This window comes from Lathyrus oleraceus, chromosome 7 (genome assembly GCF_024323335.1).
Source record: "Lathyrus oleraceus cultivar Zhongwan6 chromosome 7, CAAS_Psat_ZW6_1.0, whole genome shotgun sequence".
Taxonomy (NCBI): Eukaryota; Viridiplantae; Streptophyta; class Magnoliopsida; order Fabales; family Fabaceae; genus Lathyrus; species Lathyrus oleraceus.
Window position 1 is genome coordinate 133,652,664 of NC_066585.1, and position 25,386 is coordinate 133,678,049.

Genomic DNA, 25,386 nt, shown 5'->3' on the forward strand with positions numbered 1-25,386 from the left:
TTATGGGTTTGACGAAGATCAGGAGGAAGATAGGGAGGCCGACCAGTTCTCTATGCGAAATGAGCCTTTTGTGCCTTACGACATTCCTCCTCAGAATAAGGAAATCCAGCTGCTGGCTGAGAAAATCAAAGTGCTTGAAAGTTATGCCACGCCGGGGGTGGTTAACATGTCCAACATGGGATTGGTGGAGGGGATTGTCATTCCTCAGAAGTTCAAGGCGCCTGCGTTCGACAAATACAATGGCAGTTCTTGCCCGGAAACTCATCTCCAGGCATTTGTCCGCAAAATCTCGGCATACACCGCGGATCAAAAACTGTGGATGTACTTTTTCCAGGACAGCCTGTCTGGAGGCTCCTTGGAATGGTACACCAAGTTGAGATCGTCCGATATCAAAAGCTGGCAAGATTTGGGAGATGCTTTCTTTAAGCAATACCAATTTAATGCTGATATGGCTCCGAGTCGTACCCAGCTGCAGGGTATGTCTCAAAAGCATAACGAAGGATTCAAGGAGTATGCGCAGAGGTGGAGAGAACTGGCTGCAAGGGTGCAACCTCCTCTGGTGGACAGAGAGATGTCCGATTTGTTCATGGGGACCCTGCAGGGGCCGTTTGCAGAAAGAATGGTGGGTTGCCCTGTCACCAATTTCTCTGACATTGTGGTGGCAGGAGAAAGAATCGAAAGTTGGTTGAAGCTGGGTAAAATCCAGGGTGGTGCATCTGCGTCTTCTTCAGGAACGAAGAAACCGTTCGGTAATAACGGTCAGAGAAAGAAGGAAGGAGACACCAGTGCAGTTTATACACAGCGCGGACCCAGTAGGGACCGTTACTTCCAGCACAATGCTGCAGTAACAATTCCTGCTGAGTCTCAGTCAGCACAACCGCAACAACAACAGCAGCAACAAAGACAACCGTTCCAACAGAGGCCCCAGAGGGCTGGATACCAGGTCAGGGGCAGAGCAAATGATAGACAATTCGACAGGCCTCCGGTGACTTATTCGTTTCTGTTGAAGAAGCTTCTGGATCTCGGGCTGGTGCAACTGAGGACGCTGGCGCCTTTGAGACCTGATCAGAGGCCGCCCAGTTACAATGAAAATGCTAAGTGCGAATTCCACTCGGGTGCGCCCGGGCATAATGTTGAGGACTGCAAAGCTTTTAAGCACGTAGTCCAGGACCTAGTGGATTCCAAAGCAATCAACTTTGCGCCTTCTCCCAACGTAAATGCAAATCCCATGCCTGCGCATGGTCAGAGGGGAGTAAACGCTATTTCTGTGGAAGATAGAGTGGGGCTGTCTGAGGTCGATCAGTTGAAGACGCCTTTGGTTGAGTTGAAAAGACAACTGCTGATGAATGGGGTTTACCCGGGCTGTGGGTTTGAGTGTGCTGAGTGCACTATTTCTACGAATGGTTGTGAGCTTCTGAGGAAGCATGTCCAGGGTCTGATGGACGGTGGTGAGATTGTGGTCGAGAGGACTGAAGGAAAGAAGGAAGAGGTCTCCACCATAACCATTTTCTATGACCCGGTTGATTTGTCTAACCTGGTGGAGGAGGCTCCAGTTACCATCACGGTACCTGGGCCGATTCCATACGACAAAGAGGATGCCGTGCCATGGCATTATGGGGGAGAGGTATATTGTAATGGTGAGAGGTTGGAAGAACAATCTGCTAGTGAAACCACCGTGCTAAAGGTGGATAAGGCCGGTCCCAGCGGTTTCACTCGCAGCGGTAGGTTGTTTGCTCCCGACGCATTGAGGAGGGGGGAGGAAGAAAAAGAGAAAAAAGAAAAGGCCGAGGCTTTAGCCAGGGCAAAGGGAAAGGCTGTGGTGGATAATGGTAGTACTCCTGTGATGACACCGGCGCCTGCGGGGTCGGATAATAAATTTGATGATGAAGCTGAAGAGTTTCTGAGGATCATCAAGAAGTCAGAGTACAAGCTGGTGGATCATTTGCAGCAAACTCCGTCCAAAATCTCCATTCTTTCACTGTTACTGAGCTCAGAGGGGCATAGGGAAGCCTTGTTGAAAATATTGAAGAAAGCTTATGTGCCTCAAGAGATTACAATTAACCAATTGGAGACGGTCGTATCCAACGTGCATGCCAGCCATGGGTTGGGCTTTACTGATATGGATTTGACCGTGGATGGGAGAAATCATAACCGGGCTTTGCACATTGCAATGGAATGCAAAGGAGCCGTGCTTTCGCATGTGCTGGTTGATACCGGTTCCTCGTTGAATGTGTTGCCTAAGAAGGCCTTGGCAAAGTTAAACTGTGATGGGCTGATTTTGACCCCGACTGATTTGATTGTGCGGGCGTTTGATGGGTCAAAACGGGCCGTATTTGGGGAGGTGGAATTGCCAGTGAAGATTGGCCCGGAGGTGTTTAAGTCAACCTTCTATGTTATGGACATCCAACCAGCTTACAGTTGCTTGTTGGGTCGCCCATGGATTCATGCTGCGGGGGCAGTTACGTCGACTTTGCACCAGAAGCTGAAGTATGTCTGGGGAGGCCAAGTCGTTACTGTTTGCGGAGAGGAAGACATCTTTGTCAGCCACCTGTCTTCGTTCAAGTATGTTGAGATGGACGGCGAGATATGGGAAACGCCGAGTCAGGCATTTGAAACCGTCAGGGTGGAGAATGCTTTGTTCGCCAAGCAAGAGGAAGAGAAACCATCCATCGCTTCATACAAGCAAGCTGCTGAGGTGGTCAAAAGCGGAGAAGCTCCAGGCTGGGGCAGGATAATGGAGGTCCCTGAGAAGAAAGACCGTTTTGGGGTTGGATATCAACCGGGCCGAGGCTTGGGACGAGGAAGAGGGGGTCGTACGTCTGTAACTTTCACCAGTGCTGGAATGCTAGATCCAGACCACATCTGCATGATGGGTGAAGATGCTGACAGCGACTGTGATATGGACCGATGGATAACACCGTGCGCACCAGGGATGGAAATCCACAACTGGAAAGCCGAAGAAATCATCCGGGTCACTCTCCTCGAAGAATGCGATTCCTCTCCGGATCTCATTGATAACAATCCTGTTACACCCTCGTATGACTTCGACAATCCGATCTATCTTGCCGAAGAAGAAGACGAAGAAGATTGTGAACTGCCAGGGGAATTAGCCAGGTTGTTAAAACAAGAGGAGAAGGTGATTCAGCCGCATGAGGAACAGATTGAGGTTGTGAACCTGGGTACCGACGAGGAGAAGAGAGAAGTGAAAATCGGGGCTGCTTTGGAGGAAAGTGTTAAGGGCAGATTGGTGGTGCTATTGAAAGAGTATGTCGATATCTTTGCCTGGTCTTATCAAGATATGCCAGGGTTGGATACCGATATCGTTGTGCACAAGCTACCGTTGAGAACAGATTGTCCTCCAGTGAAGCAGAAGTTGCGCAGAACTCGACCTGACATGGCAATGAAAATTAAAGAGGAAGTGCAGAAGCAGTGGGATGCTGGTTTCCTTGCTGTCACTAATTATCCGCCATGGGTTGCGAACATTGTGCCAGTCCCGAAGAAGGATGGGAAAGTAAGAATGTGTGTGGACTACCGAGATCTGAACAGAGCTAGTCCGAAGGATGATTTTCCGCTACCTCACATTGACGTGTTGGTAGATAATACAGCTCAATTCTCGGTGTTTTCCTTCATGGATGGCTTTTCTGGCTATAATCAAATCAAAATGTCGCCAGATGATATGGAGAAAACAACGTTCATTACACCGTGGGGTACCTTTTGTTACAAGGTGATGCCATTCGGTCTCAAGAACGCCGGTGCTACTTATCAGAGAGCTATGGTGACTTTGTTTCATGATATGATTCATCATGAAATTGAATGCTATGTTGATGACATGATAGCAAAGTCCCAAACAGAAGAGGGGCATTTGGTAGATTTGGCCAAGTTGTTTGACCGGCTGAGACAATTCAGACTGAGGTTGAATCCGAATAAGTGCACGTTCGGAGTGCGGTCCGGTAAATTGCTGGGGTTCATTGTAAGTGAGAAAGGAATCGAGGTTGATCCTGCAAAAGTAAAAGCAATAAAAGAAATGCCTGAACCGAGAACAGAGAAAGAGGTTCGTGGTTTCTTAGGTAGATTGAACTACATTTCACGGTTCATATCTCATCTAACAGCCACGTGCGAACCAATATTCAAATTGTTAAGAAAAGATCAAACGGTCAGGTGGAATGATGATTGCCAAGCGGCATTTGAAAAGATAAAAGAATATTTGCAGGAGCCTCCGATTCTGATGCCTCCTGTGGAGGGAAGACCGCTAATTCTGTACCTGACAGTCCTCGAGGGGTCTATGGGGTGTGTATTGGGGCAGCATGACGAGTCTGGTCGAAAAGAGCATGCCATATACTACCTTAGCAAAAAGTTTACCGACTGTGAAACAAGATATTCACTGCTCGAGAAAACTTGCTGTGCTTTGGTCTGGGCTGCTCGCCGACTGAGACAGTATATGCTGGTTCATACCACTTTATTGATTTCCAAGATGGATCCAATCAAGTACATTTTTGAGAAGCCAGCATTAACCGGACGGGTTGCGAGGTGGCAAATGATTTTTACAGAATATGATATACAGTATACCTCTCAGAAAGCGATTAAGGGTAGTGTATTGTCTGATTACCTCGCCCAGCAACCCATTGATGATTATCAACCGATGAAGTTTGAATTCCCTGATGAGGACATCATGTTTCTCAAATCGAAAGATTGTGAGGAACCGATCCCGGAGGAGGGGCCTGACCCTGAATCCGAATGGATTCTGATGTTTGATGGGGCCGTTAACGTGAATGGAAGCGGTGTTGGTGCTGTTTTGGTTACGCCGAAAGGATCCCACATTCCTTTTGCTGCCCGGCTAACATTTGAGTGCACCAACAATGTAGCTGAATATGAAGCTTGTATATTAGGAATTGAAGAGGCGATTGATTTGAGGATCAAGAACCTTGTGATATATGGAGATTCAGCTCTGGTGATAAATCAGGTTAACGGAAAATGGTATACGCATCAATCTCATTTAGTTCCGTATCGAGATTATACGAGGAGATTGTTGACGTTTTTCACCAAGGCGAAGATGCATCATGTGCCCAGAGAGGAGAATCCTTTGGCAGATGCTTTGGCTACTCTGGCTGCCTTGATTAAGGTGCAGAGGTGGAATCAATTCCCCAGTGTGGAAGTGGGACGTCTGGATAGGCCGGCTTATGTGTTTGCTGTTGATACAGCGCCGGATGATGAGAAGCCGTGGTATTATGATATCAAACGCTATCTTGAGACGCAAGAGTATCCTGAGGGGGCATCGAAGAAAGATAGGAAGACTCTGCGAAGGTTAGCCATGGTATTCTACCTGAATAAGGATGGGGTTTTGTATAAGCGGAATTTTGATTGGGTCTTGCTCAGATGTGTTGATGATGCGGAAGCAAGCCAACTGATGAAAGAGGTTCATGAGGGGTCGTTCGGTACCCATGCCAGTGGGAATGCAATGGTAAAGAAGCTGCTGAGAGCAGGTTATTATTGGATGACGATGGAGGCCCAATGTTTCAACTACGTGCGGAAGTGTCATAAATGCCAGATTTATGCTGACAAGGTGCACGTGCCTCCAAATCCGTTGAGCTTAATGTCATCTCCATGGCCGTTTGCTATGTGGGGCATTGATATGATTGGAAAGATAGAGCCTACGGCTTCGAACGGGCACCGGTTCATATTAGTGGCTATTGATTACTTCACCAAGTGGGTAGAAGCGGCCTCTTATACGAACGTGACGAAGCAGGTTGTAGCCAGATTTCTCAAGAGAGACATCATTTGCAGATATGGGGTTCCCGAGAGAATCATTACTGATAATGGTTCTAATTTGAATAATAAGATGATGGCAGAGCTGTGTCGGGAATTCAAGATTGAGCATCACAACTCTTCTCCCTATCGTCCGAAGATGAATGGGGCGGTTGAGGCAGCCAACAAGAATATAAAGAAGATTGTGCAGAAAATGGTGGTAACCTACAAAGATTGGCATGAGATGTTGCCGTTTGCATTGCATGGGTATCGAACGTCGGTACGCACATCTACTGGGGCAACTCCTTTCTCGTTGGTATATGGGATGGAGGCTGTACTACCTGTTGAGGTTCAGATTCCCTCTTTGAGAGTCCTGATGGACGTGAAGTTGCAAGAGGCTGAATGGGTAAGGACCCGGTATGAAGAGTTGAGCCTAATTGAAGAAAAGAGGCTAGCAGCCATTTGTCATGGGCAGTTATACCAGCAAAGGATGAAGCGTGCTTTTGACAAAAAGGTGCGACCTCGGGTGTATCACGTGGGTGATATGGTGCTGAAAAGGATCCTTCCTCCTCAAAACGATCGAAGGGGCAAATGGACACCGAATTATGAAGGTCCGTTCGTGGTCAAGAAGGTTTTCTCTGGTGGAGCCTTGTTGTTAACGACCATGGATGGTGAGGATTTTCCGTCCCCTGTGAATGCGGACGCAGTTAAAAAATACTTCGTATAATTGACCCGCTGGACGAAAAGAATAAAATAGTCCAGGCAAAAATGGGCATCCCGGCGAACCAAAAACAGAAAGAAAGGTTCGGGCAAAAATTAGGGATAAAAAATGGAAAAAATGTACACCCGGCAAGTCGAAAACCTGAGAAGGCGACTTGGGCAAAAAAGGGTATCCCGGTGGACTGAAAACCCGAAAGGGCGGTCCAGGCAAAAGAGGGATTGAAACGAACCACTGCGTCCAGCATGATCGTTTGCGCTTTGGTTGAAGCATCATGGATAATACCCGGTGGGGATCAATCAGAATTGTCTTATTCAGAAGGCAGAAAGCAAGGAGAGTCTGAGGACGTATGGGGTGTAACCGAGTTGGAACTCGATGAGATCACGGGTTTCACATTGCCATTAGGATAGATTTTTCCTTTTGCGCAATTACCTCTTTTCAGGAATTGCTTCTTTTGTATTGCTCATTTGAGCCACACTTTTCCAATCAATAAAATGCATATAATTTTGTTTTTGTTTTTCATAACCGCTTTGATTGCAAAAACATCCAGATATTTTTGATAAAGAATCTTGCATTTTTAAAAACATACGGGTTTCCTTCCAATGCATGTTTATAAGATTGAAGCTTGAAATCTTATTTGGAAGGTTGAGTGACCCAAAGGTTGAAATCTTGACGCGCCTGGGGCACGGTTTTATCTAACGATCTGTTTTGCAGGAACTGTAGATACTTTTCACTCACTTGCAGGGTGTGATGTGGAAGCTTTGACAAGAGAAATCCCCAGAGAGTCCGGTCAGGGACGAGTGTATGAGAAACGACGAAGTGACGTTGCGACGCACGACGAGCCTTGATGGTAATCAAGAAGACTTTTCAAAGTCGGAAGACTGGAAAGTTTGTAATTCCCCGCAGAGTTCGATCAGGGAAGAAGGAGGAACGGTGGAGAGACGACGAGAGACGTTCGGCGACCATTGAAATTAATCAAGAAGACTCTTCAAAGTCAGAAAGTTGAAATTTCTGTATAATTCCCAGGAGTACGTTCTCGTCGAGCACGAAGCGGCTTGAAATACAAGATGATGGAGCAGAAAAGGTCCGGATGAGTCCGGGAATTCTTATTTCCCAGCTAAGTCCCCAAGCAGAATCGTAGGACTGGCTCCCCAGCCGAGTCAGTGTGGTTATACCTGGCAGGTCATAATGGTGTTTCCTCAGCAGTCAGGTCTGAAGGTTGCTACCCCCGGGTGGAGCGGGTCTTTTCCAAAGAAATATATCTCCAGCAGTGTTCATCTTACCGGAGGATTGAACAAATTCCCGTGGCGGACGGGTTTCTGCATCCCCAGCTGAGCCGATTCTACCTATGGATTGCATGGGTAATCCCCAGCGGAGTAGCAGTCGTTTCTCCTAGCATGGTCTGGATGGTCATCCCCGGTAGGTTGAAGATTGCCCATTTCCTCAGCGGGAGTATCGGTGAGGGTTCCCAAAGCAGAGTTGGGACGTGTATCCCCAGCAAGACAAAGAGATTGTGGTATCCCCACAGAGCGCGATGATGGTTCTTCTGCCCCAGCAGGTCCTCGAGAGGGTTGGGTGCAAAGGAGGTATTCCCCAGCAAGGGTGGCATTCTCCCAGCAGCAGTACTATTCCCCGGCAGGGTGGAAATCGGAGCAGTGACGAGAGCCTCAGCAGAGAGTCTCGTGTCCCCCAGAGGGTTCCCCAGAGGGGGATATTTTTTTTATGCATTCATCATGAAAAAATAGCATGGCATATTGCATAAAAAATGAATAATCGCGTAGCATTTCCATGTTTATGGAGCATTACGCAGAAAAATCAATCATGTATCATTGCAAGCATAAGCTAGTCCCAAACTGTGGTTACCGTTTGAGGGGTGGTTTTGCTGAAAGATAAAGGTGCTATTCTGAGGAGTCTAGCTTCAGAACGTCAGATCAGCAATGTTCCCCAGTAGTGCGATATTGGAGGAAATATTTCCGTCGGGCGGAAAGGGAAATAAAATCAGAGGACGTTACGTGATTAGCAGTTTTCCGGAGTTCAGACCGAGGCGGTATCCAGACCGAAGTGGCGTTCAGGCCCAGTTTCCGATTCTCAGATCGAAGAAGTTTCCGACGATCAGGTTGATGTACTTGTGGTATTCAGGCCCAGTTTCCGATTCTCAGATCGAAGAAGTTTCCGACGATCAGGTTGATGTACTTGTGGTATTCAGGCCAGTTTTCCGGAGTTCAGACCGAGGCGGTATCCAGACCGAAGTGGCGATCAGGCCAATTTCCCGGAGTTCAGACCGAGGCGGTATCCAGACCGAAGTGGCGATCAGGCCGATGTCCCGGAGTTCAGACCGAGGCGGTATCCAGACCGAAGTGGCGATCAGGCCGATGTCCCGGAGTTCAGACCGAGGCGGTATCCAGACCGAAGTGGCGATCAGGCCAATTTCCCGGAGTTCAGACCGAGGCGGTATCCAGACCGAAGTGGCGATCAGGCCAATTTCCCGGAGTTCAGACCGAGGCGGTATCCAGACCGAAGTGGCGATCAGGCCGATGTCCCGGAGTTCAGACCGAGGCGGTATCCAGACCGAAGTGGCGATCAGGCCGATGTCCCGGTGTTCAGACCGAAGGGGTTTTCAGACCAAGAATTATCAAAAGTTCCGGGGTTCAAATGCAGAGATCCGAGGATCGTTTGCGCGGAGAAAGTTTCGGGGTTCAAGAAAATGAAAAAAGATAAAGAAAATTTCGGGGTTCAAGAAAAGAATAAGAAGAAAGAATAATACTCCCGAGGGGACGTGCGGTGTTTAGACCGATTTTCTCCGTACCAGACGGATTTTTGTTCAAAGTTTGTTTCTTCGCCGATGCTGACAGGCGTTGTTAATTATTATCCCATCAGAGTGCAAATTGTTCGTCTGTTCTTGGTATTCAATCACTCTTCATCCTGATCATCCGAAAGCCGAGGCTATTTCGTATCGACAGGTTCACAGTGGATTGAATAGGGGCAGCTGTAACACCTCAAAATTTGCCCTCCTCTCTTGGGACTAGCATTAACATATTTGCATTGCATTTTAGGACATTAGGCAGTTCATGTTGCATATCATGTGGTTACATTATGCAAGCCATTCTCCCAAGTCTTGATCAGAAGATGAGGAAGTCAAAAGTGCAAGCCTAGGTTACTGACCGGTCATGGCCATCTGAGGATTGGGCCGTGAATTAGGGTTTCATGATTCTCAAGGGTATTGGTCTTCATGTTGATTGAATCGATACATCATCATCACCATGGTTGGATGTCATCAGGAGATTGAAGAAGATTCCTTGAGATTAGGGTTTTGACCACTGGTCAACCCTAATCAATTGTATTGGGCCAACCAGGGTTTAATCAGGAGATGGTGTTTGAGATGGAGATGAGGATCATTTTGTGATTATATGGTGATTATTGAGGCTAGGGTGTCACCCTTGAGTCATTTCAGTTGGAGATTGGGGGTTAAATTGATCAATGCATTGCCAAATTCATCTGTCAGTTGAAAAGTCAACTGTGGTCAACTGTACATGATCTGGTGAATTTGGAGGTGGAAATGAGTTAGACACACTTCATTCATGTTGGAACAAGTGTTAAATGACATCTCAAAGCTTAAGAATGAAGAAAATCAAGTCAGGACAAAAACTGCCAAAAATAGCAGGTGACTGGTAACTGAAGTTTCCAAAAGTGGAAAGTTTTTGACCTCAAAAACAGAAGTCCAAGGAAGCTTCAAATGAAAAATTGTTCAACATGACAGATGTAGATCTTGTTCTCACCTTTCCAAAAAGTCCAAGAACTTGAAAATCCAATGTACGGTTTGCAAGATATGGCTCAGTGAATTTCAGAAAAGACCCGTAATCAGGAGGCCATAACTACCACATACTTTGTCCAAATTGCAAGTTCTTTATATGCACAAACTCCATTTGACATGTACTTTGAGGGTGCATCATTGGATTTTCCCAAAAATGGCCAATGCAAAAAGTCACATTTCAACTGGACTGTTAAATGAACCAGGGGCAAAATCGTCCAACTTGTGAAATAATTGGAATTTTTGAGTGGGGATTTTTGCAACACCTCACAAATGGCATTTGAAATTTGTTGGAATATTCACAACTTGCCTAGGCCTTGTGGTTTGAGAATTGGTTTTGAAAATGAATTGGAAAAATGGACACATAAGCCATCACATGGTGAAATTGGAAAATATTGGGAATTTGCAAATAAAGCTTACACCAACAGCTCCCAAATGATATTTTGGACTTGTTTCAGGTGATAAAATTCTGCTGAACTTGCTTCATAGATCAAAAGAGTTAAAAATCCAAAAGTGCACATAAGCATATCGGTGATTAATCCATTTTGCTTAATGATAATTAAACTTGATTAAGTGCTCAATATATAAACTAATCCTTAACAGAATCATAAGGCTAATCACAATTTTGAGAAACTTCTACACAATCATTTTTTTTCAGCTAACGGAAAAAAGAAAAAGCTAACAGCAGAAAAATCACTCTCTCACGATCATTCTCTCACAATCATTCTCCCACAATCATTCTCTCACAATCACAACCTCACAATCACTCTTCACGAAAACCATAACAAAAAAACTGAACGAATTCTCTCATCTCTCATTTCTCAAAAAGCTTCATCATACTCTTGTTGCATCAATTCACCAAGTTGATAAATCTTTGAGCAAAATCTCGGTGAATTTCGTCAATTACACTTGCTGTTGAGTTTCTGTTTGCAGGTAAAACTCAAGAACAATCCACAAACTGCATCTGTAGAATCAACCTGCGATTGCCATAACAGTCCAAGAATCGGTGCGATTTGGAGAGTTTCGAGCTGCAAGAACATCCTCATTCATCTCCTACGAAGCTATCCAACATCTGTTTCGCATCATCAAGCATAAATCCGCGCGAATCGGTACCGCTAGCTTCGGAAGGTTGGAAATCACAACTCGTAGATGCTTCGATTTTGTTAGGAGTTCTATAGTATATTCATTGTAGATTGCATATCAGCTGGTAGAATTAGGAATTGCTGGAAATTGGTTGAGTTATCCGAGATTTAGGTTTCATCGCCATTTTCCTTTTGCCTTCGATTCTTGCTATGTATTGATCTATTGTTGAAATTGATTATGGATTCGTAATCCTGAGGAAAAACCGGTTTGACCGGTATATAGTTTGTTGATTTCCATCGCCATTGTGTGAGTTCTTGCGAATTCGAGCTTCGACGCCGTCCGTTTCTTTCCTTCGATTCGCATTATGTAGTAATCTATTGTCTAAATTGAGTGTGGATTCATGCTCCTGAGGCGAAACCGCTCCGATCGGTGTGTCGTCCATGCATTTCCGTCGAGAATCGCTCGAAACCGCTATCGCCGTTGAAGAACACTGGCCGCGCGAAGAAGAAGGACTTTCTGGAAATTTCTGCATGCTTTGATCCGCTTCCGTCTGCTTTTCGTTTTGGATCCGTGTTTCTGCGCCCAGACGAAATCCTGGCCGTCCGTTCCTTATAACCAAAACGCAGCCGTTTTGGCTGTACCTTTAAAAATTACATCCGTGCCACTGGCACCATTTTAATTAATATATCCTAATTCAATTTCTAAATAATTATTAAATAAACATTTCAAAACTTAAAAAATTCATACAATATTCAATTTTAATCCTAAAAATACCACAATTTTTTTGTTAATCTTATTTTTTTCCTCTACCATTTTTTTAAAAATGAAAGATAAAATGTGCTTGAAAAAATATTAATGGACCTAGAGATGTTCTAAAATGTACATATTTTCATACTTGTTACCATTATAATTCTACAATCCACATACTCCATCCAAATTAATTGAAAATTGAAACATGGATTCTTGACTCATCTCTGGATTTTTTTCGACATAGGTTTGGGAATTTTTTAGCCTATGGTCTATTATCTATGAATTATTGAAGTTGGACATGTATATATGTGACATAGTTTGGCATGCTGAATTCCCCAAATATTTTTCTATGCTTCCCATTGGCCAATGGCCCTAATTTTTTGCGTGAAGCTTGTTTAACATGTTAGCTATCACTGATAATTTTTGTGGATTTTTGCAATCCATTTTCGATTTGATTCATATTTTTTCTTGCTGCCTAGCATGTTAGAGTTCCATAGGTATAACCTTTAGCATTTATGTTGCCATATCCTCATAATTAATCCAATGGACATGAAAATTGATAGGATAGTTCTTAACCCCTGTAGCTATCTTTTGGCTTTGGTCCTACTAATTTCCCATGAACCATTGCTGTTTACCATCTAATTAAAGTTGGTGCATAATTTGGACTTCATTTGATGTAGTTTTTGCATGCTGTACCATGTTTAATTAATTCCCATTGATCTACTAGTCCAAATGATTTGAAATTTAATATGTGGCTTGTTGAATGCCTTCTGGTTAGGATAGAATTTTTGTGGATTTTTTGGATCCTTTTTGACATGTGGTTGGATATGATCTTGCTGGTTGTTTGTATGAGACTCAACATTGCTTCCTTTGCCTTCTAGGTTGCATAATTTAAAATAGGAACATAGTTTGAATATGGGACCAATTGGGATCCCTTTGTATTTGATATTACTTGGTTTTCATCATGAATTGGCTGCTGTTTTAGGATTTTTCCATCTTTTTGACCCTAGGCTAGTCCTAGTGGTCATAGTACTTACCTTTGAGTGTGATTGTACCTTTTCAGGTTAAAGATAATGATTAAGGAGATTTGCTCCACATTATGGATTGTGTTACTTGACACATATGACTAATGTATTTGTTTTGTAGGATGTTGGTTCATGTGAGCCTTGTGCTATGCACCTCATTATGTGTATAATTGTACTTGGTTAATTGATCATTATATTGTTGTCTGTTTGTGAAAGTAGATGCTGATTCTGTTTGACTTTTGTACAGGTACCTTTAGTTGCTCAATTCCTTGCGAACTTTTGCTTTGCGTTGCTTAAGCAACTTGCATCGAGGTAGGTCTTCTTGACTTCATGTAGTCTGGAGACCCGGCTGCTACCGGGCCGGGCAAATAAATGTCTGAAGTCCTCCTTAAGAGGCAATGATTGTGTTTGTTTATTTTTAAGCCCAAGCAGGAAAAGTCCTTCAAGTAAGGCAATTGGTGGAAGGTAGGGACAAGCAACCTGTCCCCCACTATTCAGTGAGTCTTCTCCTTGCTCCCATTACATGGTTGTAGCATTGAGATCAAAAGCCCAAGATCCTGTGCAGTGCACATTGAGTCAGAGTCATCGAGTATAGAAGGGTTCCCCCATTCTGGACCCATGCTCATTTGTCAGCTCCCCCTGGTTAGGGATATGAGCTGTGAGGTCTGATCCTCACTTCACCTCTTCATCTGCTTCACCTTAGCCTCGTAATGGCAAGGTTAAGAGCAAAACCAGCCTGTACAGACGACTTGCTTAGGCAGTCAAACCCGATTGATTGAGCCCCTTGTTTGGCTATAGTGGGTGTTATGTGGATATTTGATTGACATGCTTGTGTTGTTTGAGATGCCTGTTCTCATCTGATATATGCTTGTATATTGTATGCTTGTGTGATTGCTTCTTTCCTGGTTAGGATAGTTTGCTTATGCAAGTAGGATAGAAAACCGAACTTAGGGTTAACGATGCATGACAACATTAGGCTCGAGTCTCAGCTCCCTAGTCGTGTGTCTCTCCCCGGTTTTTGGTTAGCAATTCAGTCCCTTTCAGGGGAACTACATCGCCCTGATCCTCGTTCCAGACGAGGTATGTAGGCAGGTGGTCGTGCGAGACCACTCCGGGCAACCTTTTTCTTTTTTGCGTGCGTTAACCTGTGCTGTTTGGTGTTTTGGTTCGGATGCCGACGTAAGCCCAGTGATTGGCAGTCGGGCTCCACGTTTGCTGTTTTGAGTGTGTTTTGGTTCGGATGCCGACGTAATTCCATCCAGTGGTTGTCGGGCTCCATGTTTGCCACTCTTGCTTGTTTGTATGTTTTGTGTTGTTTGGCGTGCGTAAGCCGAACTACGGTGGCTCTGATTCTTGTTCCAGACAAGATATGTAGGCATAAGGTGCGATACCTTACCGAGCCCTTTCTTCTTAACCCCACCTGTGTGATCCGGTAGCGTGTGTGTGTGAGGTATGTTTATAGCAACCTTATCTTTCTAGAGCGTGGATCCCGTCGAGTACGACGGACGTGAGGGGTGCTAATACCTTCCCCTCGCGTAACCGACTCCCGAACCCATTCTCTTGGTCGCGAGACCATGTCTTTCCAGGTTTCTCTGAGCGTTTCCTTTCCCTATCTTGGGATAAATAACGTTTAGTGGCGGCTCTGTGTGTTTTATTTTTTAGGCTCGCCGGTTGATTTTTCGCAGGATGCGACACATGAATAAATGTTTTGTAGCAAACATGCAACTTATTTACCATTAGTTTTGATGAAATAATATTGTATTGTTGAGTTTAAAAATTCAAGAATAATTTAACATATGGGGATGTAGCTCAAATGGTAGAGCGCTCGCTTTGCATGCGAGAGGTACAGGGTTCGATCCCCTGCATCTCCAATTAAAGTATTGTTAATCAGTGATGTGTGTATAGGAATGACTTAGATTTTTATAATTCCTATTTTAGAATTTTCACGTTAGTGAGAGAGAGAGAATCTCGTAATAAAATCCAAAACAAACAAGAGGGAGATGTAATAAATGAGAACAAAAATATTTTATTAACAAGTGAAAGCATGATGTGACCTGACCTGAGCCAATACTAATGAACCAATTGAACTGGACTTGCTTTTCGAGGAGTGTTGCACAGTGCACCATACATAAGTCACTATAGCTTCCTAGAAGTCAATTTCCTGCGGCCACTACCTCCAATAACTAGATTCATGAGTCGTTATTAGTGGCAACATTAGCTACTTCCCCCCAACACTTCCCTAGTCGACCTTCGTCTTTCTTGTTTGCTAGCTAATGAAAATAGTACAACGATTGCGATTGATGTGCCTCTTGTGGCTCAAAAACTGTTTATTTGGGGCTTTTAAGCCGCTGTTGATCTCCTTAGGATGTTGTTGCTTTGCAGCTCTCATATTCTGTAATGACTTTTGATCCGTTTTTCATGTGTTATAATATCTTCAATTTTTTACCGCCTCGGAACATGTTTTCCTTTTTTTCATCACTTGAGGTTTTAAGGTATGCTTCTACATCTTTAATCTCTTTTTTCATATATCTGTTTCACAATTATATACGTGTCAGGTAAAAAAGGAGTATTTCTCACACACAATAATTGAAAGATGTAGAATCACTATGTATCATTTTTCCATTCTTTTTTTAATTGTGGTATTTTCCATATAAAATCATTTTAAATGCTTATGTTCATTGGGTGCTAATTTTTCTCAATCAATTTGTTCTAAATTTAGATTGTTAATCCATAATATTGACAGTATCACCTAAAGGTGATTATATGACTTTTGAAGGGCTAACACAAGTATCTAAAAGTAATTTTATTTATAAAAAAAAAAAGATTTAGATTTATTTGACGTTTTTTTTGTTCTTTCTTCTTTGCATGAATAAATGTTTTGTAGCAAACATGCAACTTATTTATCATTAGTTTTGATGAAATAATATTGTATTGTTGAGTTTAAAAATTCAAGAATAATTGTATATATGGGGATGTAGCTGAAATGGTAGAGCGCTCGCTTTGCATGCGAGAGGTACAGGGTTCGATCCCCTGCATCTCCAATTAAAGTATTGTTAATCAGTGATGTGTGTATAGGAATGACTTAGATTTTTATAATTCCTATTTTAGAATTTTCACGTTAGTGAGAGAGAGAGAATCTCGTAATAAAATCCAAATCAAACAAGAGGGAGATGTAATAAATGAGAACAAAAATATTTTATTAACAAGTGAAAGAATGATGTGACCTGACCTGAGCCAATACTAATGAACCAATTGAACTAGACTTGCTTTTCGAGGAGTGTTGCACAGTGCACCATACATAAGTCACTATAGCTTCCTAGAAGTCAATTTCCTGCGGCCACTACCTCCAATAACTAGATTCATGAGTCGTTATTAGTGGCAACATTAGCTACTTCCCCCCAACACTTCCCTAGTCGACCTTCGTCTTTCTTGTTTGCTAGCTAATGAAAATAGTACAACCATTGCGATTGATGTGCCTCTTGTGGCTCAAAAACTGTTTATTTGGGGCTTTTAAGCCGCTGTTGATCTCCTTAGGATGTTGTTGCTTTGCAGCTCTCATATTCTGTAATGACTTTTGATCCGTTTTTCATGTGTTATAATATCTTCAATTTTTTACCGCCTCGGAATATGTTTTCCTTTTTTTCATCACTTGAGGTTTTAAGGTATGCTTCTACATCTTTAATCTCTTTTTTCATATATCTGTTTCACAATTATATACGTGTCAGGTAAAAAAGGAGTATTTCTCACACACAATAATTGAAAGATGTAGAATCACTATGTATCATTTTTCCATTCTTTTTTTAATTGTGGTATTTTCCATATAAAATCATTTTAAATGCTTATGTTCATTGGGTGCTAATTTTTCTCAATCAATTTGTTCTAAATTTAGATTGTTAATCCATAATATTGACAGTATCACCTAAAGGTGATTATATGACTTTTGAAGGGCTAACACAAGTATCTAAAAGTAATTTTATTTATAAAAAAAAAAGATTTAGATTTATTTGACGTTTTTTTTGTTCTTTCTTCTTTGCATGAATAAATGTTTTGTAGCAAACATGCAACTTATTTACCATTAGTTTTGATGAAATAATATTGTATTGTTGAGTTTAAAAATTCAAGAAAAATTTTACATATGGGGATGTAGCTCAAATGGTAAAGCGCTCGCTTTGCATGCGAGAGGTACAGGGTTCGATCCCCTGCATCTCCAATTAAAGTATTGTTAATCAGTGATGTGTGTATAGGAATGACTTAGATTTTTATAATTCCTATTTTAGAATTTTCACGTTAGTGAGAGAGAGAGAATCTCGTAATAAAATCCAAAACAAACAAGAGGGAGATGTAATAAATGAGAACAAAAATATTTTATTAACAAGTGAAAGCATGATGTGACCTGACCTGAGCCAATACTAATGAACCAATTGAACTGGACTTGCTTTTCGAGGAGTGTTGCACAGTGCACCATACATAAGTCACTATAGCTTCCTAGAAGTCAATTTCCTGCGGCCACTACCTCCAATAACTAGATTCATGAGTCGTTATTAGTGGCAACATTAGCTACTTCCCCCCAACACTTCCCTAGTCGACCTTCGTCTTTCTTGTTTGCTAGCTAATGAAAATAGTACAACGATTGTGATTGATGTGCCTCTTGTGGCTCAAAAACTGTTTATTTGGGGCTTTTAAGCCGCTGTTGATCTCCTTAGGATGTTGTTGCTTTGCAGCTCTCATATTCTGTAATGACTTTTGATCCGTTTTTCATGTGTTATAATATCTTCAATTTTTTACCGCCTCGGAACATGTTTTCCTTTTTTTCATCACTTGAGGTTTTAAGGTATGCTTCTACATCTTTAATCTCTTTTTTCATATATCTGTTTCACAATTATATACGTGTCAGGTAAAAAAGGAGTATTTCTCACACACAATAATTGAAAGATGTAGAATCACTATGTATCATTTTTCCATTCTTTTTTTAATTGTGGTATTTTCCATATAAAATCATTTTAAATGCTTATGTTCATTGGGTGCTAATTTTTCTCAATCAATTTGTTCTAAATTTAGATTGTTAATCCATAATATTGACAGTATCACCTAAAGGTGATTATATGACTTTTGAAGGGCTAACACAAGTATCTAAAAGTAATTTTATTTATAAAAAAAAAAAGATTTAGATTTATTTGACGTTTTTTTTGTTCTTTCTTCTTTGCATGAATAAATGTTTTGTAGCAAACATGCAACTTATTTACCATTAGTTTTGATGAAATAATATTGTATTGTTGAGTTTAAAAATTCAAGAATAATTTTACATATGGGGATGTAGCTCAAATGGTAGAGCGCTCGCTTTGCATGCGAGAGGTACAGGGTTCAATCCCCTGCATCTCCAATTAAAGTATTGTTAATCAGTGATATGTGTATAGGAATGACTTAGATTTTTATAATTCCTATTTTAGAATTTTCACGTTAGTGAGAGAGAGAGAATGTCGTAATAAAATCCAAAACAAACAAGAGGGAGATGTAATAAATGAGAACAAAAATATTTTATTAACAAGTGAAAGCATGATGTGACCTGACCTGAGCCAATACTAATGAACCAATTGAACTAGACTTGCTTTTCGAGGAGTGTTGCACAGTGCACCATACATAAGTCACTATAGCTTCCTAGAAGTCAATTTCCTGCGGCCACTACCTCCAATAACTAGATTCATGAGTCGTTATTAGTGGCAACATTAGCTACTTCCCCCCAACACTTCCCTAGTCGACCTTCGTCTTTCTTGTTTGCTAGCTAATGAAAATAGTACAACGATTGCGATTGATGTGCCTCTTGTGGCTCAAAAACTGTTTATTTGGGGCTTTTAAGCCGCTGTTGATCTCCTTAGGATGTTGTTGCTTTGCAGCTCTCATATTCTGTAATGACTTTTGATCCGTTTTTCATGTGTTATAATATCTTCAATTTTTTACCGCCTCGGAACATGTTTTCCTTTTTTTCATCACTTGAGGTTTTAAGGTATGCTTCTACATCTTTAATCTCTTTTTTCATATATCTGTTTCACAATTATATACGTGTCAGGTAAAAAAGGAGTATTTCTCACACACAATAATTGAAAGATGTAGAATCCCTATGTATCATTTTTCCATTCTTTCTTTAATTGTGGTATTTTCCATATAAAATCATTTTAAATGCTTATGTTCATTGGGTGCTAATTTTTCTCAATCAATTTGTTCTAAATTTAGATTGTTAATCCATAATATTGACAGTATCACCTAAAGGTGATTATATGACTTTTGAAGGGCTAACACAAGTATCTAAAAGTAATTTTATTTATAAAAAAAAAAGATTTAGATTTATTTGACGTTTTTTTTGTTCTTTCTTCTTTGCATGAATAAATGTTTTGTAGCAAACATGCAACTTATTTATCATTAGTTTTGATGAAATAATATTGTATTGTTGAGTTTAAAAATTCAAGAATAATTGTATATATGGGGATGTAGCTGAAATGGTAGAGCGCTCGCTTTGCATGCGAGAGGTACAGGGTTCGATCCCCTGCATCTCCAATTAAAGTATTGTTAATCAGTGATGTGTGTATAGGAATGACTTAGATTTTTATAATTCCTATTTTAGAATTTTCACGTTAGTGAGAGAGAGAGAATCTCGTAATAAAATCCAAATCAAACAAGAGGGAGATGTAATAAATGAGAACAAAAATATTTTATTAACAAGTGAAAGAATGATGTGACCTGACCTGAGCCAATACTAATGAACCAATTGAACTAGACTTGCTTTTCGAGGAGTGTTGCACAGTGCACCATACATAAGTCACTATAGCTTCCTAGAAGTCAATTTCCTGCGGCCACTACCTCCAATAACTAGATTCATGAGTCGTTATTAGTGGCAACATTAGCTACTTCCCCCCAACACTTCCCTAGTCGACCTTCGTCTTTCTTGTTTGCTAGCTAATGAAAATAGTACAACCATTGCGATTGATGTGCCTCTTGTGGCTCAAAAACTGTTTATTTGGGGCTTTTAAGCCGCTGTTGATCTCCTTAGGATGTTGTTGCTTTGCAGCTCTCATATTCTGTAATGACTTTTGATCCGTTTTTCATGTGTTATAATATCTTCAATTTTTTACCGCCTCGGAATATGTTTTCCTTTTTTTCATCACTTGAGGTTTTAAGGTATGCTTCTACATCTTTAATCTCTTTTTTCATATATCTGTTTCACAATTATATACGTGTCAGGTAAAAAAGGAGTATTTCTCACACACAATAATTGAAAGATGTAGAATCACTATGTATCATTTTTCCATTCTTTTTTTAATTGTGGTATTTTCCATATAAAATCATTTTAAATGCTTATGTTCATTGGGTGCTAATTTTTCTCAATCAATTTGTTCTAAATTTAGATTGTTAATCCATAATATTGACAGTATCACCTAAAGGTGATTATATGACTTTTGAAGGGCTAACACAAGTATCTAAAAGTAATTTTATTTATAAAAAAAAAAGATTTAGATTTATTTGACGTTTTTTTTGTTCTTTCTTCTTTGCATGAATAAATGTTTTGTAGCAAACATGCAACTTATTTACCATTAGTTTTGATGAAATAATATTGTATTGTTGAGTTTAAAAATTCAAGAATAATTTTACATATGGGGATGTAGCTCAAATGGTAAAGCGCTCGCTTTGCATGCGAGAGGTACAGGGTTCGATCCCCTGCATCTCCAATTAAAGTATTGTTAATCAGTGATGTGTGTATAGGAATGACTTAGATTTTTATAATTCCTATTTTAGAATTTTCACGTTAGTGAGAGAGAGAGAATCTCGTAATAAAATCCAAAACAAACAAGAGGGAGATGTAATAAATGAGAACAAAAATATTTTATTAACAAGTGAAAGCATGATGTGACCTGACCTGAGCCAATACTAATGAACCAATTGAACTGGACTTGCTTTTCGAGGAGTGTTGCACAGTGCACCATACATAAGTCACTATAGCTTCCTAGAAGTCAATTTCCTGCGGCCACTACCTCCAATAACTAGATTCATGAGTCGTTATTAGTGGCAACATTAGCTACTTCCCCCCAACACTTCCCTAGTCGACCTTCGTCTTTCTTGTTTGCTAGCTAATGAAAATAGTACAACGATTGTGATTGATGTGCCTCTTGTGGCTCAAAAACTGTTTATTTGGGGCTTTTAAGCCGCTGTTGATCTCCTTAGGATGTTGTTGCTTTGCAGCTCTCATATTCTGTAATGACTTTTGATCCGTTTTTCATGTGTTATAATATCTTCAATTTTTTACCGCCTCGGAACATGTTTTCCTTTTTTTCATCACTTGAGGTTTTAAGGTATGCTTCTACATCTTTAATCTCTTTTTTCATATATCTGTTTCACAATTATATACGTGTCAGGTAAAAAAGGAGTATTTCTCACACACAATAATTGAAAGATGTAGAATCACTATGTATCATTTTTCCATTCTTTTTTTAATTGTGGTATTTTCCATATAAAATCATTTTAAATGCTTATGTTCATTGGGTGCTAATTTTTCTCAATCAATTTGTTCTAAATTTAGATTGTTAATCCATAATATTGACAGTATCACCTAAAGGTGATTATATGACTTTTGAAGGGCTAACACAAGTATCTAAAAGTAATTTTATTTATAAAAAAAAAAAGATTTAGATTTATTTGACGTTTTTTTTGTTCTTTCTTCTTTGCATGAATAAATGTTTTGTAGCAAACATGCAACTTATTTACCATTAGTTTTGATGAAATAATATTGTATTGTTGAGTTTAAAAATTCAAGAATAATTTTACATATGGGGATGTAGCTCAAATGGTAAAGCGCTCGCTTTGCATGCGAGAGGTACAGGGTTCGATCCCCTGCATCTCCAATTAAAGTATTGTTAATCAGTGATGTGTGTATAGGAATGACTTAGATTTTTATAATTCCTATTTTAGAATTTTCACGTTAGTGAGAGAGAGAGAATGTCGTCATAAAATCCAAAACAAACAAGAGGGAGATGTAATAAATGAGAACAAAAATATTTTATTAACAAGTGAAAGCATGATGTGACCTGACCTGAGCCAATACTAATGAACCAATTGAACTAGACTTGCTTTTCGAGGAGTGTTGCACAGTGCACCATACATAAGTCACTATAGCTTCCTAGAAGTCAATTTCCTGCGGCCACTACCTCCAATAACTAGATTCATGAGTCGTTATTAGTGGCAACATTAGCTACTTCCCCCCAACACTTCCCTAGTCGACCTTCGTCTTTCTTGTTTGCTAGCTAATGAAAATAGTACAACGATTGCGATTGATGTGCCTCTTGTGGCTCAAAAACTGTTTATTTGGGGCTTTTAAGCCGCTGTTGATCTCCTTAGGATGTTGTTGCTTTGCAGCTCTCATATTCTGTAATGACTTTTGATCCGTTTTTCATGTGTTATAATATCTTCAATTTTTTACCGCCTCGGAACATGTTTTCCTTTTTTTCATCACTTGAGGTTTTAAGGTATGCTTCTACATCTTTAATCTCTTTTTTCATATATCTGTTTCACAATTATATACGTGTCAGGTAAAAAAGGAGTATTTCTCACACACAATAATTGAAAGATGTAGAATCACTATGTATCATTTTTCCATTCTTTCTTTAATTGTGGTATTTTCCATATAAAATCATTTTAAATGCTTATGTTCATTGGGTGCTAATTTTTCTCAATCAATTTGTTCTAAATTTAGATTGTTAATCCATAATATTGACAGTATCACCTAAAGGTGATTATATGACTTTTGAAGGGCTAACACAGGTATTTAAAAGTAATTTTATTTATAAAAAAAAGAAGATTTAGATTTATTTGACGTTTTTTTTTGTTGTTTCTTCTTTGCATGAATAAATGTTTTGTAGCAAACATGCAACTTATTTACCATTAGTTTTGATGAAATAATATTGTATTGTTGAGTTTAAAAATTCAAGAATAATTTTATATATGGGGATGTAGCTCAAATGGTAGAGCGCTCGCTTTGCATGCGAGAGGTACAGGGTTCGATCCCATGCATCTCCAATTAAAGTATTGTTAATCAGTGATTTATGTATAGGAATGACATAGATTTTTATAATTCCTATTTCAGAATTTTCACGTTATATATAGAGAGAGAGAGAATCTCGTGATAAAATCCAAAACAAACAAGAGGGAGATGTAAAAAATGAGAACAAAAATATCTTATTAACAAGTGAAAGCATGACGTGACCTGACCTGAGCCAATACTAATGAACCAATTGAACTAGACTTGCTTTTCGAGGAGTGTTGCACATTGCACCATACATAAGTCACTATAGCTTCCTAGAAATCAATTTCCTGCGGCCACTACCTCCAATAACTAGATTCATGAGTCGTTATTAGTGGCAACATTAGCTACTTCCCCCCAACACTTCCCTACTCGACCTTCGTCTTTCTTGTTTGCTAGCTAATGAAAATAGTACAACGATTGCGATTTATGTGCCTCTTGTGGCTCAAAAACTGTTTATTTGGGGCCTTTAAGCCGCTGTTGATCTCCTTAGGATGTTGTTGCTTTGTAGCTCTCATATTCTGTAATGACTTTTGATCCGTTTTTCATGTGTTATAATATCTTCAATTTTTTACCGCCTAGGAACATGTTTTCCTTTTTTTCATCACTTGAGGTTTTAAGGTATGCTTCTACATCTTTAATCTCTTTTTTCATATATCTATTTCACAATTATATACGTCTCAGGTAAAAAAGGAGTATTTCTCACACACAATAATTGAAAGATATAGAATCACTCTGTATCATTTTTCCATTCTTTTTTTAATTGTGGTATTTTCCATATAAAATCATTTTAAATGCTTATGTTCATTGGGTGCTAATTTTTCTCAATCAATTTGTTCTAAATTTAGATTGTTAATCCATAATACTGACAGTATCACCTAAAGGTGATTATATGACTTTTGAAGGGCTAACACAAGTATTTAAAAGTAATTTTATTTATAAAAAAAAAGAAGATTTAGATTTATTTTACATTTTTTTTGTTGTTTCTTCTTTGCATGAATAAATGTTTTGTAGCAAACATGCAACTTATTTACCAATAGTTTTGATGAAATAATATTGTATTGTTGAGTTTAAAAATTCAAGAATAATTTTATATATGGGGATGTAGCTCAAATGGTAGAGTGCTCGCTTTGCATGCAAGAGGTACAGGGTTTGATCCCCTGCATCTCCAATAGCCAATACTAATGAACCAATTGAACTAGACTTGCTTTTCGAGGAGTGTTGCACATTGCACCATACATAAGTCACTATAGCTTCCTAGAAATCAATTTCCTGCGGCCACTACCTCCAATAACTAGATTCGTGAGTCGTTATTAGTGGCAACAGGAGCTACTTCCCCCCAACACTTCCCTACTCGACCTTTGTCTTTCTTGTTTGCTAGCTAATGAAAATAGTACAACGATTGCGATTGATGTGCCTCTTGTGGCTCAAAAACTGTTTATTTGGGGCTTTTAAGCCGCTGTTGATCTCCTTAGGATGTTGTTGCTTTGCACCTCTCATATTCTGTAATGACTTTTGATCCGTTTTTCATGTGTTATAATATCTTCAATTTTTTACCGCCTCAGAACATGTTTTCCTTTTTTTCATAACTTGAGGTTTTAAGGTATGCTTCTACATCTTTAATCTCTTTTTTCATATATCTATTTCACAATTATATACGTCTCAGGTAAAAAAGGAGTATTTCTCACACACAATAATTGAAAGATATAGAATCACTCTGTATCATTTTTCCATTCTTTTTTTAATTGTGGTATTTTCCATATAAAATCATTTTAAATGCTTATGTTCATTGGGTGCTAATTTTTCTCAATCAATTTGTTCTAAATTTAGATTGTTAATCCATAATACTGACAGTATCACCTAAAGGTGATTATATGACTTTTGAAGGGCTAACACAAGTATTTAAAAGTAATTTTATTTATAAAAAAAAAAGAAGATTTAGATTTATTTTACATTTTTTTTGTTGTTTCTTCTTTGCATGAATAAATGTTTTGTAGCAAACATGCAACTTATTTACCATTAGTTTTGATGAAATAATATTGTATTGTTGAGTTTAAAAATTCAAGAATAATTTTATATATGGCGATGTAGCTCAAATGGTAGGGCGCTCGCTTTGCATGCGAGAGGTACAGGGTTCGATCCCCTGCATCTCCAATTAAAGTATTGTTAATCAGTGGTGTATGTATAGGAATGATTT

General features: G+C 39.8%; 9 non-coding genes across 9 annotated transcripts; all 9 read left to right on the forward strand.

Annotated features, from left to right (window-relative positions):
• Positions 1-14,924: 14,924 nt before the first annotated feature.
• On the forward strand, positions 14,925-14,997 carry TRNAA-UGC (transfer RNA alanine (anticodon UGC)). Its single transcript has one exon. It is a non-coding gene; the product is annotated as a tRNA-Ala (tRNA).
• A 1,097-nt stretch (positions 14,998-16,094) lies between these two features.
• TRNAA-UGC (transfer RNA alanine (anticodon UGC)) lies at positions 16,095-16,167 on the forward strand. Its single transcript has one exon. It is a non-coding gene; the product is annotated as a tRNA-Ala (tRNA).
• Positions 16,168-17,263: 1,096 nt separating this feature from the next.
• Positions 17,264-17,336, forward strand: TRNAA-UGC (transfer RNA alanine (anticodon UGC)). The gene has a single exon. It is a non-coding gene; the product is annotated as a tRNA-Ala (tRNA).
• Positions 17,337-18,433: 1,097 nt separating this feature from the next.
• On the forward strand, positions 18,434-18,506 carry TRNAA-UGC (transfer RNA alanine (anticodon UGC)). Its single transcript has one exon. It is a non-coding gene; the product is annotated as a tRNA-Ala (tRNA).
• A 1,096-nt stretch (positions 18,507-19,602) lies between these two features.
• TRNAA-UGC (transfer RNA alanine (anticodon UGC)) lies at positions 19,603-19,675 on the forward strand. Its single transcript has one exon. It is a non-coding gene; the product is annotated as a tRNA-Ala (tRNA).
• Positions 19,676-20,771: 1,096 nt separating this feature from the next.
• TRNAA-UGC (transfer RNA alanine (anticodon UGC)) lies at positions 20,772-20,844 on the forward strand. The gene has a single exon. It is a non-coding gene; the product is annotated as a tRNA-Ala (tRNA).
• Positions 20,845-21,941: 1,097 nt separating this feature from the next.
• TRNAA-UGC (transfer RNA alanine (anticodon UGC)) lies at positions 21,942-22,014 on the forward strand. Its single transcript has one exon. It is a non-coding gene; the product is annotated as a tRNA-Ala (tRNA).
• A 1,098-nt stretch (positions 22,015-23,112) lies between these two features.
• TRNAA-UGC (transfer RNA alanine (anticodon UGC)) lies at positions 23,113-23,185 on the forward strand. Its single transcript has one exon. It is a non-coding gene; the product is annotated as a tRNA-Ala (tRNA).
• Positions 23,186-25,270: 2,085 nt separating this feature from the next.
• On the forward strand, positions 25,271-25,343 carry TRNAA-UGC (transfer RNA alanine (anticodon UGC)). Its single transcript has one exon. It is a non-coding gene; the product is annotated as a tRNA-Ala (tRNA).
• Positions 25,344-25,386: the final 43 nt, after the last annotated feature.